Source organism: Hyla sarda, chromosome 10 (genome assembly GCF_029499605.1).
Source record: "Hyla sarda isolate aHylSar1 chromosome 10, aHylSar1.hap1, whole genome shotgun sequence".
NCBI lineage: Eukaryota > Metazoa > Chordata > Amphibia > Anura > Hylidae > Hyla > Hyla sarda.
The window spans coordinates 40,387,988-40,402,451 of record NC_079198.1 but is presented as its reverse complement, the minus strand read 5'-3'; positions in this window follow the sequence as shown (position 1 = coordinate 40,402,451).

The following is a 14,464-nucleotide window of genomic DNA, read 5'->3' as shown; positions in this document are numbered from 1 at the left end:
CTTTCCCACTAGGAAGTGAAATCGGAGTCATCTGGAAATGAAGAAATGAACGGCATACGTAGGCCCTTAGGTGTATTCTTTTTTATTAAATGCAATTGCAAAAATAAAACATCAACATTATGTTGTATTTCAACACGGCAGACATTTTCAAGTTTATGTAGTAAATCAGTCACTTTTGTGAAATCGCTCTTAGGCAACGATTCAAATGCAATATCAGTGTCTTTGTTATAAAATTCAGTGGATAAACCCAAAAGTTAAGTGACCAAATTGTCACGGATACACTCATGGTTACGATAAATGTCCATATTTTAAGTAAGGAGACACACTCTACGGATGCAGCACTCAATAACGGTCTTCAAAGAGGCACATTCCCCAAGACAAAAGTCCAGGTAAAACTGAAATATAAAACAAGCAAAAGGTGCCTCCTGTGTGAATCCTTCCAGCCAAAGGAAAAGTGTGAAGGTGAGGGGTAGTTTTGTGGAAGCATTCTACTCTCTAGTCCTAGAGGATTTTTGTTAAATCAATCAAGGCATGTCTTTTATACCAGAGAGTTTGGATAACCTCTCAAAAGATGAAAGGAAAGGTCTTTTTGGTCTGTAAAAGAATTCCAATTTAATTTTATGTCCCGCAGAGGCGGGTGTCATGGTCCTTTTAGATCATGACCAGTACATAAATGAAGCAGTCCGGATTCAATCTGATTCCAATTATTATGAAATTTTAAGTGTCAATCCCCTTATGGATGATTATATAAAAAATATATATGTAATTAATCTCCTTTGCTATTGAGAATAATTTATTAAATAAAAAAGAAAAATAATTTCTATGCATCAAAGAGTATCAAATGCCCATCTTCTACTACCTACCAAAGGTACACAAGTCTGAGTCCAACCCTCTGGGCCGACCTATTATCTCTGGGGTAAATTCTATTTCTTCCCATTTGTCACACTTTATAGATTTGTTTCTTCTAGGTTATGTTTGCACTTTACTGTCTTTTTTTGAAAAGATTGTTCTCAATCTATTTATGAATTGAATTCTCTTCATTTGCCACATGATTTCCTATTTATTTCACTTGATGGAAGCTCTCTTTACTCTATTATTTTGGAGGAGAAGGGTCTATTTGCTATTTCTCACTACCTGGATGGGGACCCATCACTTCAGAAAAAGTTTCTTCTATTGATTTATTTTTTATTTGGACTGGCACTATAGATGAGGCACTTGATTTTGTTGCACACTTCAATCACAATTCTTGGGGTCTTTCTTTTACCCCTAATATTTCTGTTTCTCATATGGTGTTCCTGGATTTAGAGAGCTTTAGGAGCCCTGAGGGATGGTAGACATCAATAGTCTATTAGACACAAGAGGTTTCCATTATCATGAAAAGCATCTTGGCCCCCAGCAGATTGCGTTCCTCTATACAGGCGCAGACAGCTGGGATTGAGTCATGTGACCCGAAACCTTCTTCCTTTCACGTGATCCCATCAGGTGATCGGCAGAAGGGGATGTTCCGGTGTGGCAGCAGTCACTGCCTATGTTGTATATGAATATTCCCCTCCGGTGACCGGACCCAACAGTTAAACTCCACCGGTCAGCGATTTCCAGTCAGGGAGTACTTTTATTGTGGATCGCATTATGTAATTTATTTACTTACTTGTCAATTTGGCTGTCAGTATATCGGGCACACAATTCAGACTGTGCGCCTAAGGATGAATAAACACAGAATGAATATTCAGAATGCTTTTATGAAGCCCAGTGTTTCACGGCATGCCTGTTTAAAACATGAAGGTGACATCAACAGTTAACATCTGTCCATTTTTTAAAATGACCATCTGTGATTACATATAGGTTCCAGACTCTCATCAATAGGGAGTCATATTGGATTTCTATGTTCAATACATTAACCCCTGATGGTCTTAATGAGACTATTGAAAGAACCACCACTTGATGCCTGTGAAAACACTTGCTTCATGGAACGACTCTGGTTATTATCATTATTAATATATTTTTTTATAAGAGGCTACCACATAATAGATGCTCGTGTAGGTGCTTTCCTATTTGTGGATATATATATATATATATATATATATATATATATATGCATTTGTTGTATGTGTGCAAATGCATAGATACATGTAGATATGTATTTTGATATAATTTTTATATTGCATGTAGTTTTATTGATTTATCTATATTGTCGTATTTGTGTGCAGTGTTTTTAATATATGTGGAACTGTTGCAATGTTTCTAGTCATGAGACTTTATGTCATATGATCACAGATATGGGAGGGGTGTATATATTTAAATCTGCTCTCTTCATTTGGGATTCTCTGCTCGTGAACCCCCTCCAGTGACTAGCCCCCTCATGATGCCGGGATGCGCACTACCATCATGCAGGAGACGTACATGTCAAACTTGGACCCGACAGGGATCTGCTTACAGCAGACCGAGATGCGCCCGGAATTTTTTCCACTACAATTACTTACCACTGAACTATGATATGTACTATTCTTTCTGCTTGCTCCAGTTACAGTGGTCTGCCTGAAAACTGTCCTGCTCATGGGTCCCGACATGCTGAGCTAAGTCCCCTTGCCGGGGAATGCGATCAGCTCACTGTGACAACTTACACTTTGTTTACTGTGCTACCTAGCGATTTAACATGTGACCTATAATGTGATACTATCTGTGACACTTTGTTTAAGGTTACCATGATTACCAACATGTCACACCTGTCGTGCGGGCCGGAGTGTGACGTCATTAATGGGCGCCTCCTCGTGCATTTAACCGACTGCTGCGTGCAGTCGAGTTAGACAGTAGAGGAAAGCTAAGGGCTAATATGTGTCCTATTGAACATAAGGATATGAAATGAACCAAATTTTTGCTTGAAAAGATTGGTGAGTTTTGGGACGTTTTCTTCTGCTATGCATTAACGCTTCCACATGTACCACCCACCACAGAAGTGCCGACCCCTCACCTATTCCATACAGTAAAAATGTTGGTGGAACATCCAGCACCAGTACAGGTAGATGCAGCAGTCAGGTGCCTGGTGATAGTAGCAGCTTCGTCAGCAAGCAAAAGTTCATACTTCCTTCCAGGGGCTGTGTCATTTCACAGGATAGTATGGCCTTTGTGGACTGGTTGACTCGTTCGAGGTCTTCTCAGGACAAGGAAAAAAGTCTGATAATATGACGTTGAGCTAGGTGTCAGCAAACCTGCGGTTTCTTCTCCAGATCCCTTCCTGCTGTCAAGCAGCGAGGACTCATCCATAGGCAGCACATTCTCTGTTTTGACGTCATCAGTGTTGTGTCCTCCTTCTCAATCCAGTCAATTATCTATTGGGAAATTTATATCATACAGAAAACATTATTTACCCAATCACCCTGTTGTAGTGCACCTTAATTCGCACCTGGCCAAGTTGTTGGTGATGTGGGCAATCCCGTACCATCTAGTTTACTCCATGGCCTTTGGGCAACAAAAGCGGTGTACCTAGCCTATGTGGTGCATACCTAGTCACCACTATTTTGCCAAGGAAGCCGTCCCCACTTTGCACAATTATGTGAGAGAGAATGGTGCACTCCATGCAGTTGTCAGTGTACAGCACAGTGCTAAATCTTGTTGTCAAAAATTCCTTGAGAACTTGTGGCGTTCTCAGTGATATGCTGTCTTAATGCAGGAAAATTTGTTTTCGGTTTAGCTGTTCTTATGCAACAAACAAAAATATTCATGGATGGATCCCATGGTCTATTAACTTAACACAAACACCCTCATACAGCATTAAACCCTTAAGGACCAAGCATTTTTCTGTTTTTCCACTTTCGTTTTTTCCTCTTTTCCTTTTAAAAATCATAACCCTTTCAATTTTGCACCCAAATAATCGATATGATGGCTTATTTTTTGCCCCACCAATTCTACTTTGTAATAACATTTTACCCAAAAATCAACAGCGAAACGGGGAAAAAAATCATTGTGCGACAACATTGATAAAAAAAAGGCATTTTGTAACTTTTGGAGGCTTTCGTTTCTACGCAGTACTTTTTTCGGTAAAATCTATACTTTATCTTTATTCTCTAGGTCCATACAATTAAAATTATACCCTACTTATATAGGTTTGATTATGTCGTACTTTTGGAAATAATCATAACTACATGCATGAAAATTAATACATTTACAATTGTCCTCTTCTGTCCCCTATAATTTTTTTATTTTTCCACATACGGCGCTATATAAGGGCTCATATCCTACGCCTTGCTCTGAAGTTTTAATCGGTACCATTTTTGATTTTTAATAGACAAAAAAGCAAAGTCCAGCTTAGTCTCAAAGCAATACGTGTAGTTTATTCAGCAATCAGCCAACATGAAGAACAGGTGACGTGTATTGGCCACGGTAAGCAGTCTTAGTCATTTTAGATTTTGATCGCTTTTTATAAAAAAATTTATGGTATAAAAAGTGACCAAAAAATATGCTATTTTGCGCGTACGTCATTGACCATGTGATTTTTATAGTTCGGACATTTACGAACGTAGCGATACCAAATATGTTTATTTTTATTATGTTTATATATTTTTTATATGGAATTTAGGAAAAGGGGGGTGATTTTTACTTTTAATAAGGAAGGGGTTAATGTTTTTCAACTTTTCTCAACTTTTTTTTTTTTTACACTTTTAGTCCACTTAGGGGACTTTTAGGAGGAATCATTTGATTCCTCATTCTGTACAGATCAATGTGGTTCCATAAAACCACAGTGATCTGTGTGCTCTGTGCTCAATTGATAAAGCCTGGTCCTGCCAGGCTTTATCATTGTCAGAGCCGCAGCAGCAGCAGGACAGGAGGTAAGCCCTCTGGCTAGCTCAGCAGTGGATCGCCCCAGTGCGATCGCGCTGTGGGGGGGAAATCCACCCCAATGGACCACCAGGGACGGGATAAAGGCACCTTTAGACAGGTTTGACAGCGGTGGTCTAAAGGGCTAATAGCCGGCCGTGGCGATCGCCGCATGTCGGCTATTAACGCCAGCCCCCAGCTACTGGAATCAGCTGGAGGCCGGCTGGTATGACACAGGCTCAAGTTGGGAGCCCGCGCCATACCTTGTTAACGGCACACGGACGAGTATACACGTCCATGATCATTAAGGGGTTAAACAAAAATATCCCTGGATACATCACATGGTCTATTAACACAACGCAAACCCCCTCAGGGCTACCGCCCCTCAAGGACCTATTCTCATAAGCCGTATTTTGCTGCGTATTGAAGTCAATAGGTAGCAAAATCAACTGCTACCCAGGATTTATTAAGTACTAGCTGAATACCCGGCATTGCCCGGTTTTTCCTTCCTAATCCTTTTTGGGGAGGAAAATAAACAAAGGAGGAAGCTTTTGACTTCATATCCCGTCCTCATATATTGTTGTCATATCCCAACCCCATATCCTGACCTCCTATCCCATCATCATATCTCAACCACACATCTTGTCCTCATATCCAGTCCTCATATCCCGACCTCCTATCTCGACCTCCTATCATGACCTCCTATCCCGTTCTCCTATCCCGTCCCATCTCGACCTCCTATCCCGACCTCCTATCCCAATCTCCTGTCCCGACCTCCTATCCTGACCTCATATCCCGTCCTCCTATTCCGTCCACCTATCACGATTTCCTATCCCGACCTCCTATCCTGTCCTCATATCCCGTCCTCCAATCTCGACCTCCTATCCCGACCTCCTATCCCGTGCTCCTATGCCGTCCTCCTATCGCGTCCTCCTATCTCGACCTCCTATCCTGACCTCCTATCCCGTCCTCCTATCCCGACCTCCTATCCTGTCCTCCTATCCCGTCCTCCTATCCCGACCTCCTATCCCAACCTCCTATCCCAACCTCCTATGTCAACCTCCTATCACGACCCGTAATATGTGAACCAATTATTGAAATATCTCCAGCCGTACGGAGGTTATGTGGGAACATACATTTCCCATTGATCTGCATGGGACTTTAAACAAAAACCTTGACCCTCACAAATGGGGGTAGGTAAGGGTTAAATTAGCTATCCTATATTTTAAGTGGACATATAAGTAACATGTGACCAACTATTATCAAAATATCTCCAGCCGTTTGGAAGTAATGCAGTAACATATATTTGCCATTGACTTGTATGGGACTTTAAACATAAACCCCGCAACCTGGCAAATTGGGGTGAGTAAGGGTTAAATCAGCTATCCTATGTTTGTTGTTGACATATAAGTAACGTGTGCCAAGTTTCATGTTAATATCTTTAGCCGTTTGGACGTGATGCTGGAACATACACACATACATACACACACACGTTGCGTTTTATATATATACTAGCTGAGTACCCGGCGTTGCCCGGTTTTTTCCTTCCTAATCCTTGTTGGGGAGGAAAATAAACAAAGGAGGAAGCTTTTGACTTCATATCCTGTCCTCATATATTGTTGTCATATCCCGACCTCGTATGCTGTCATCATATCCCGACCTCCTATCCCGTCCTCCTTTCCCGTGCTCATATCTCGACCTCCTTTCCCGTCCTCCTATCTCGACCTCCTTTCCAGTCCTCCTATCCCGTCCTCCTATCCCGTCCTCCTTTCCCGTCCTCATATCTCGACCTCCTTTCCAGTCCCCCTTTTCCGTCCTCCTATCCCGTCCTCCTATTACGACCTCCTATCCCGACCTCCTATCCCGTCCTCCTATCACGACCTCCTATCCCGTCCTCCTATCTCGACCTCCTATCACGACCTCCTATCATGACCTCCTATCCCGAGTTTTATATATATAGATATAGATTTAGGTTACATTTCTCCTGTCATCAGACTCAACTAACACATCTCCTTTAGAGTTCCACTATATCTTCACACATTGCTCTGTAAAACTTAACTGCTAGACCTCCCTTGTCAAGGCTAGAGGTACTAATACCATCACAGACCCATCTCAGAGCTCTTATCAACTTTTTTGTAGGCATAACTAGAGCAATTTTTATTCATCAACCTTTCTTTTATCATAAACGTGCATATTATTCACTCATTTTTCACTCTACAAATAACACGTCTGCAAAGGCGTGGAGTGCCATAATGTCTAACCAATTGTGCCATTACATGTATGGAGGAAAAAGTACATCAAAATGATGTCTAGAGACCATGTGATCTGTACTCTCAAACACATGACCTGGAGTTTCGATCATGTGACTTCCCATCACTGTGACGTTCCTTGCGGCACCTGCATAGATAGAATCTATTGCTGCAATATTCTTTTCCCTACCATGATCATAATTACAGTAGGGGGTAAATGAAATTTTTTTTTACTAACTTATTGGCACACAATAGATCCCATATATCCTTTGGATAGAGTCTTGTTCACATTAGATTTTTTGCCATATGAGAAAAAATACATACGTGAGATGTCATTCCTGGATAGAGTCCTGTTCACATTTGATTTTTTTTTGTTACGGCACGTTTATACACAGAAATACTTAGGAATCAGTGCACAATACGGTCCTCTTACATATATAAGATCAGTGCTTAGAGCATGATTTAGTGTTCATTTAAAATTGTTACAACAACTAATACATGTGGTACCTTTAGGTATATGAGATCAGTGCGTATACTGTATATGAACCAGTGCATATGCTATATTTTTTTATTTTTAAAATAAATGCCTGTTATTCAGTAGAATATATTTTTTGCCCATTGTGCTAGGCTAAATTTCTTGTATATATTTAATTTATTACCTTTTGTATATATTTTTTTTCTGTATTTGTTTATGTGCTTACTGTCAAAGAATGTTCTTTGTATTTCTTATGTAAAATTTTATCTGGATGGGGTCAAATCCTTTATCTGTGTTCATCAGGTTGGATGCACTTGTGGTATTGGTTTTAATTAGTGTCTCTCCGCCTGCAGAAAAGTTTGCAGGTGTGTCAGCGCTATTTTAGGAGAAATATTCACGTGTGCGGTATGCTTTTGATAAAGTGGCCTACCACGAAACGCGTCACGCCACATTCCTGCACTTGGTACCTGTATTTGCTATTTTGTTGATTTTACTGCATTTGGAATAAAGATGAAGCTTTTATACCACTACTCTTGGTAGCGCTGGACTACTTTGTTAATTTGGATTGACCACCTGCACAGTTGCGTTCCGTGTGTTGGGATTTCTTCTGTAACCTTTGGTGAGCTGATAAAACTTAAAACTTTTTATATGTTGTATATCTTGGCAAAACAAACTTTTCTAATATACTTCATAAGAAAAATGTATTTCCTTTTTATAGAAAACATGGCTTTATTAAGTTATGGCTTTGTCCAAGCTGAAGGACAGGCATGGACAGTAAGTGAGGGTGGGCTAGCACTCCTCTGTGCTCTCTTCTGTCTGATAGGACTCCTCTGTGCTTTCTCCTGTCTGATAGGACTCCTCTGTGCTCTCTCCTGTCTGATAGGACTCCTCTGTTCTCTCTTCTATCTGATAGCACTCCTCTGTGCTCTCTCCTGTCTGATAGGACTCCTCTGTGCTCTCTCCTGTCTGATATGACTCCTCTGTGCATGACTCACTTGGGGTCTATTCACTCGGCAGAATTTCCACATGTACATTCCGCCTCAAATTAAAGCCCAACGGACATCCATGGGATTCCGCACTCAATAAGCCATGATTTCTATAAAAAGGAAATAAAATTTTCTCATGAAGTATATTAGAACGGCTAATGTTTTGCAAAATGTACAACATATAAGAAGTTTTTGAATTGGACAGTGCCCATTAAAATAGATGCATGACAAATTAATGACTTAAAGGAGATCTGTAGTGCTCTGAACTTTATCCTCTACCCAAAGTATAGGGGATAAGTTTTAGATCGCGGGGGGCCCGAGCGCTGGGGCCCCCCGCGATCTCCTGTATGGGGCCGCTGGCACGGCAGCTGGCACGCCCCTCCATGTATCTCTATGGGATTCATGGAGGGTCGTGCCGGCTGCCGTGTCATGCGGGCGTGGAACGCCGCGGCCCCATACATTGCCGCGGCCCCGTACAGGAGATCGCAGGGGGCCCCAGCACTCGGGCCCCCCGTGATCTAAAACTTATCCCCTATCCTTCGGATAGGGGATAAAGTTCAGAGCACTACAGATCTCCTTTAATTAGGTTGGAGAATGTTTAAGGACATAAATTGCACTGCTCAAAAAAATAAAGGGAACACTGAGATGACACCTCCTAGATCTGAATGAATGAACTAATTGTATGAAATTCTTTCGTCTTTACATAGTTGAATGTGCTGACAACAAAATCACACAAAAATGATCAATTGGAATCAAATTTATCAACCCATGTTGGTCCGGATATGGATTCACACAAAAAATCAAAGTGGAAAACCACACTACAGGCTGATCCAACTTTGATGTAATGCTCTTAAAACAAGTCAAAATGAGGCTCAGTAGTGTGTGTGGCCACCACATGCCCGTATGGCCTCCCTACAATGCCTGGGCATGCTCCTGATGAGGTGGCGGATGGTCTCCTGAGGGATGTCCTCCCAGACCTGGACTACAGTATACGCCAACTCCTGGACCGTCTGTGGTGCAACGTGGCATTGGTGGATGAAGCGATATGATGTCCCAGATGTGCTCAACCGGATTCAGGTCTGGGGAACGGGTGGGCCAGTCCATAGCATCAATGCCTTCCTCTTGCAAGAACTGCTGACACACTCCAGCCACATAAGGTCTAGCATTGTCTTGCATTAGGACAAACCCAGGGCCAACCACACCAGCATATGGTCTCACAAGGGGTCTTAAGATCTCAGATCTCATCTCGGTACCTAATGGCAGTCAGACTACCTCTGGCAAGCACATGGAGGGCTGTGCAGCCCCCCAAAAATCCCATTTTTGCGTAGAGTGCTGGCTAGGCTTCATAAATGCCCCTCCGCTGCCTGGTTGTTAGGGGGGGGGGACTTTAATATTATCTTTTCTCCATCTCTAGATCCCCATCAATTGTATATGCACATAGATTCATTCTTTGGCAACCTCCCTATGGTACACATGCTCTCTTCTCTTTAACCCATCTCCTGGTCTGATCACTGCCCCATTCTTCTCTCTTTCTCTTCCTTCCTCTCTCCGGACCTGCCATTGGCGACTAAATAATTCCCTCCTTAAATCGTTGCCTTCCCGGGATACAGAAGTGTCTAACTGATTACTTTGCCACTAATGAGGGTTCAGTCTCTTCTAAGGCTGTCCTCTGGGAAGCTCATAAGTCTGTGGTACAAGTACATTGTTTTGCTCTGGGTGTGCGACTTAAGCGCAATACTCTGACATGCTCCCGGGAACTTCGCGCAGAGATCACTCACCTGGAAGCTCTCTTACTATTTGCCCTTTCTTTACCGATTCTACCGCACTTGGTGGCTGCTCGGGCACAGTTGGGCGACCTGGCTCTCCATAGAGTTGAGCGGCAATTGTTTGCTAAGCAACGTTTTTATGAGAAAGGAAGTAAAGCACATACCATGTTAGCCAGAAGCCTGCGTGACCGAGCGGTTGCTCAATCCCCCTCTGCCTTAAAAGACTCTTCTGGTGTTATTCATTATCACCCCGCTAAGATTTCTCGCCTCTTTGTTGATTACTACACCAATCTTTACTCCCTTCCCTCCCAGCTTCTGTCTGATCTGGTGTAGCGAGCAGCAGTTCTTGACTTTTATCTTTCCGGATGTGGCCTGCCTGCTTTGACAGGGTTGATCGTGAGGTCCTCAATGCGCCTATCACTGGGGAGGAACTCTTTGAGGTTCTAAAATCCCTACCTGTTGGTTGTTCCCCTGGCCTAGATGGCTTTACGTATCGGGACTACAAGACTTTTTCCTCTATCCTCATACCTAAACTCGTTCCCCTCTTCAACTCTTTCATGGGGGGGAGGTGATCCCGCAGTCCTTTTTACACTCCTTAATCACCTTGATACCTAAACTGGGTAAGGATCATCATGATTGCTCTAGTTACTGACCTTTTGCCCTGCTTAATTCAGATTTGAAACTGTTTTCTAAGGTGTTGGCAGTCAGACTTTGTTCTTTTCTCCCATCTCTTACCCATAAGGATCAGGGTGGGTTTATCCTCTGCCGCTAGGGCGGTGACAACACCAAGAGGGTGATAGATCTCGTTGACTTAGTCAATCGGAGGTCTGAACAGGCGTTACTCCTTAGCTTAGATGCCGAAAAGGTGTTTGATAGACTGGGATGGCCATTTCTTTTTGCTACCCTCCAGAAATTTGGAATTACGGGCAATTTTTTAACTGCACTGTGGGGTCACTACACCTCTCCTACTGCATCTCTCAAAATTCCTCATGCTCCTTCTCCAACCTTTCCTTTGTTTAATAGAACCCGTCAGGGCTGTCCGCTGTCCCCTCTGGTTTTTGCCCTCTGCATTGAGCCTTTGGCCGCCATGATTAGGGGGGACCCGGACATCACTGGCATTCCCTTACATGACAGGGAATTTAAGATTTGCTAATTGGCTGATGATGTTCTTCTCACACTCTCCCGTCCTTTACTTTCTCTCCCTAACCCGTACAGAGCTCTACATGCCTATGGTGCGGTTTCTGGCAATAAGGTTAATCTCTACAACAGAAGCACTCCCTCTAAATCTCCCCATGTCTCTCTCCACTTTCTTGCGCTCCACTTATTCTAAGTGGTCACCTTTTACTATCAAATATTTGGGGGTCCATATTACTTCCCACTACTCCTCTCTTTACTCTACTAACTAACTATCTCCCACTTTTTCGGGAACTTCGTGCTCTCTTGGAGAAGTGGCGTTCGCAGTATATCTTCTTTTTTGGGCGTATTGCAGCGGTAAAAATGACAATCCTCCCGAAACTCCCGAAAATTTTTTCGAAACATTGACGATTCGCGTGCCACTGTCTGCCCTTCGTTCTTTTCAATTGGCTATTTTTCATTTAATTTGGGATGGGAAGAGGCATCGACTCCCCATGTCTCTGATGATGGCTAGTAGGGTGTGGGGGGTCTAGCAGTCGTGGATGTGATTAAATACTATTGGGCTGCCCACCTGCGCCATCTTGTGGCATGGTCTTCTTGCCATGCATACAGCCGATGGATGGAGCTGGAAAAGCTTTGTCTAGCCCCCATCCACCCTAATACACTTATTTGGTTCCTGCCGGAATCTACTGTCTCTCTTTCCCCTCTACTGGGCCCCTTGACATTCTCTAAATACGTTTGGGGGTATTGCTCTGTGAAATTTAAACTGTTCTCTGCTTCCTCCCCTCTGCGTTTTTTCCCTTATCATCCTGACTTTTTTGGTCTGTCTTCTGCTATGGTGCGGGATGGGGATCTCGGGGCCTTTTCTGTTGGGCAGATGTTCTCTCCTGCCCTTTGAACAATTGGTGACTCATTGGGATCTCCCTTTGTCTGAGCGCTTTCACTATCTGCAGTTGCGGCATTATATGTCATCCATGACTGGCTCCACAGTAGTCTCTATGCCTACTGGATTCGAAAGAAGGTGCCCGGGTGGGCCCCAAGTGAGGGGCCTTCTCTCCGACATTTACTCCTTGCTTCTCCAGTCTCCTGAAGGAGTCCCACCATCACATCGATACAGGGGTCGCTGGGAGGATGCTCTCAACACAACCATTTCCCTTCCTCAGTGGTGGGTTATCTGGGAGAGGGCCTCTAAAGCTTCAGTATTAATTGATCATGGGTTGGTATCATACTCCAGAACTATTGAATAGACTGAACTCTGACATCTCTCCTCAATGCTGGCGTTGTGGGGTGGGACAGGGAACGGTATTCCATATATTCTGGTCCTGTCCTCTCCTAACGGAATACTGGAAAACAGTGCAGAGATTGACATATGAAGCTTTGGGTGTATTGGTCCCTCTAGACCGCCTTATTTATCTTCTCCATCTCTCTCCCCGCACTTTGTCTAAGAAGCCCTTTAAGCTCTTCCAGCATATTGCCTTAGCCGCTAAGACCCTTATTGCCAAATACTGGAAAAGAACCCTCCCCTCCCCCCTGAGTCAGACCTGTTAACCCGTATACGTGAGATCCGGTCCTTGGAATTTCTGACAGCCTCTCTCAACGATTCTATCCCCTTATTCCTCTCGGTTTGGGAGCCCTGGGATCGTTTTACAGGTAGGCAACCACCTTGATTTCTTACTTCCTTCCCCTTTCTCTTTCTTTCTTTTTTCCTCTCTATTCCGCCTTGTGGGGTTTTTATGTGTTCGTCTTTATGTACCCACTGTTTGTATTCCTCTCTCCTCCCCTCCCTTGTCTGTGGCTCTTGCAGCCTTATAACCTGTGTTTGATGGTGCGTAGCAGCACGTTTGTTCACGCCATTTACTGATTACAGTTGTGGTTTTATGTGTTAATATTTTGCTACTGGGGGCCTTTCTAGGACTTTCTGTTACTTTATTAGCCAGTCTTGGCCCTTTTATTTGTCTGTTTTCTAATTTCTTTATATGACAATTGTTATTGGGCTTTGGCCCCTGTGATGCCATTTGTATTTTGCCGACTGTTATTGGGCTTCGGCCCCTGGGATATCATTTATATGTTTTTCTTATATTTGGATTTGTGTCCATACTGTCTATGACAGTAAGCCCAACACCCAGCTCCACATGTACTCTCTTCAGTACTTCTGCATTATCCACAGACATCTCTGTAGCTTCTTTTCCGGTCACCTCTTCTAGATGACCACGCAATTCTAGCCCCACCTTGGGCTCATCTTCAGCTGGCAGATGGAAACCATGTTCCTGTACCTGATCCGTTTCTGGTTTTACTGAAGATTCAGTTTCAGTCAGAGGCACACTTGTCATTTGATTCTCTGGACTTGAACGTTCTGTTTGTTCTTCAGCTCTCCCAGCAGTCTGGTAGACCCCTATCTGACATATATCTAGTGACTGCTGACACTTCTCATCCTCAGCCTCTGTTGAGCAACTCTCAACTAGTGTGTGGTGCAAGTCAAGTGTTGTGGGCCTATCAGGTGTACACGCTCTAGTTACATGACAGTCTTCCCATAATTGCTGAAAAAATGGAAAATCCGTCCCCAGTACTACATCATACTCCAAGGAGGACTCTATTGCAACCTTGTGACAGTACCACAGGGAGTATTCGACTTAACATACCTCTAGTCTCTTGCAAAGCAATCATCTTTTCACCACCTACTATCATCTCATACAGGTTTTCTTTTGTCCTGTCAGATTTTGCAGCAGTACACATTACTTCAGAACACATAGACAAGCATATTTGACAAAAATAATTATCACACTGCATAGGTTCAAAATGTACAGGACAGTTCACACAGTCAAGTAGTGACGCACTACCCATCATTAGCCCAGGAACCTTTGTGTGCGGTTTCTCTGGCACGCTTCCCATTCCACAACTGCCAAAAATATGGGAAGTCTCTGCCCAGTATATTCTCTATCTCAAGCCCGGCACACACCTCCATAACATGGCTCACTGTCCCATAACAGGTTTCAAAGTAAATTAGAAGATTCTTACCAGATTCTGGTAGAATCTTCACAAATG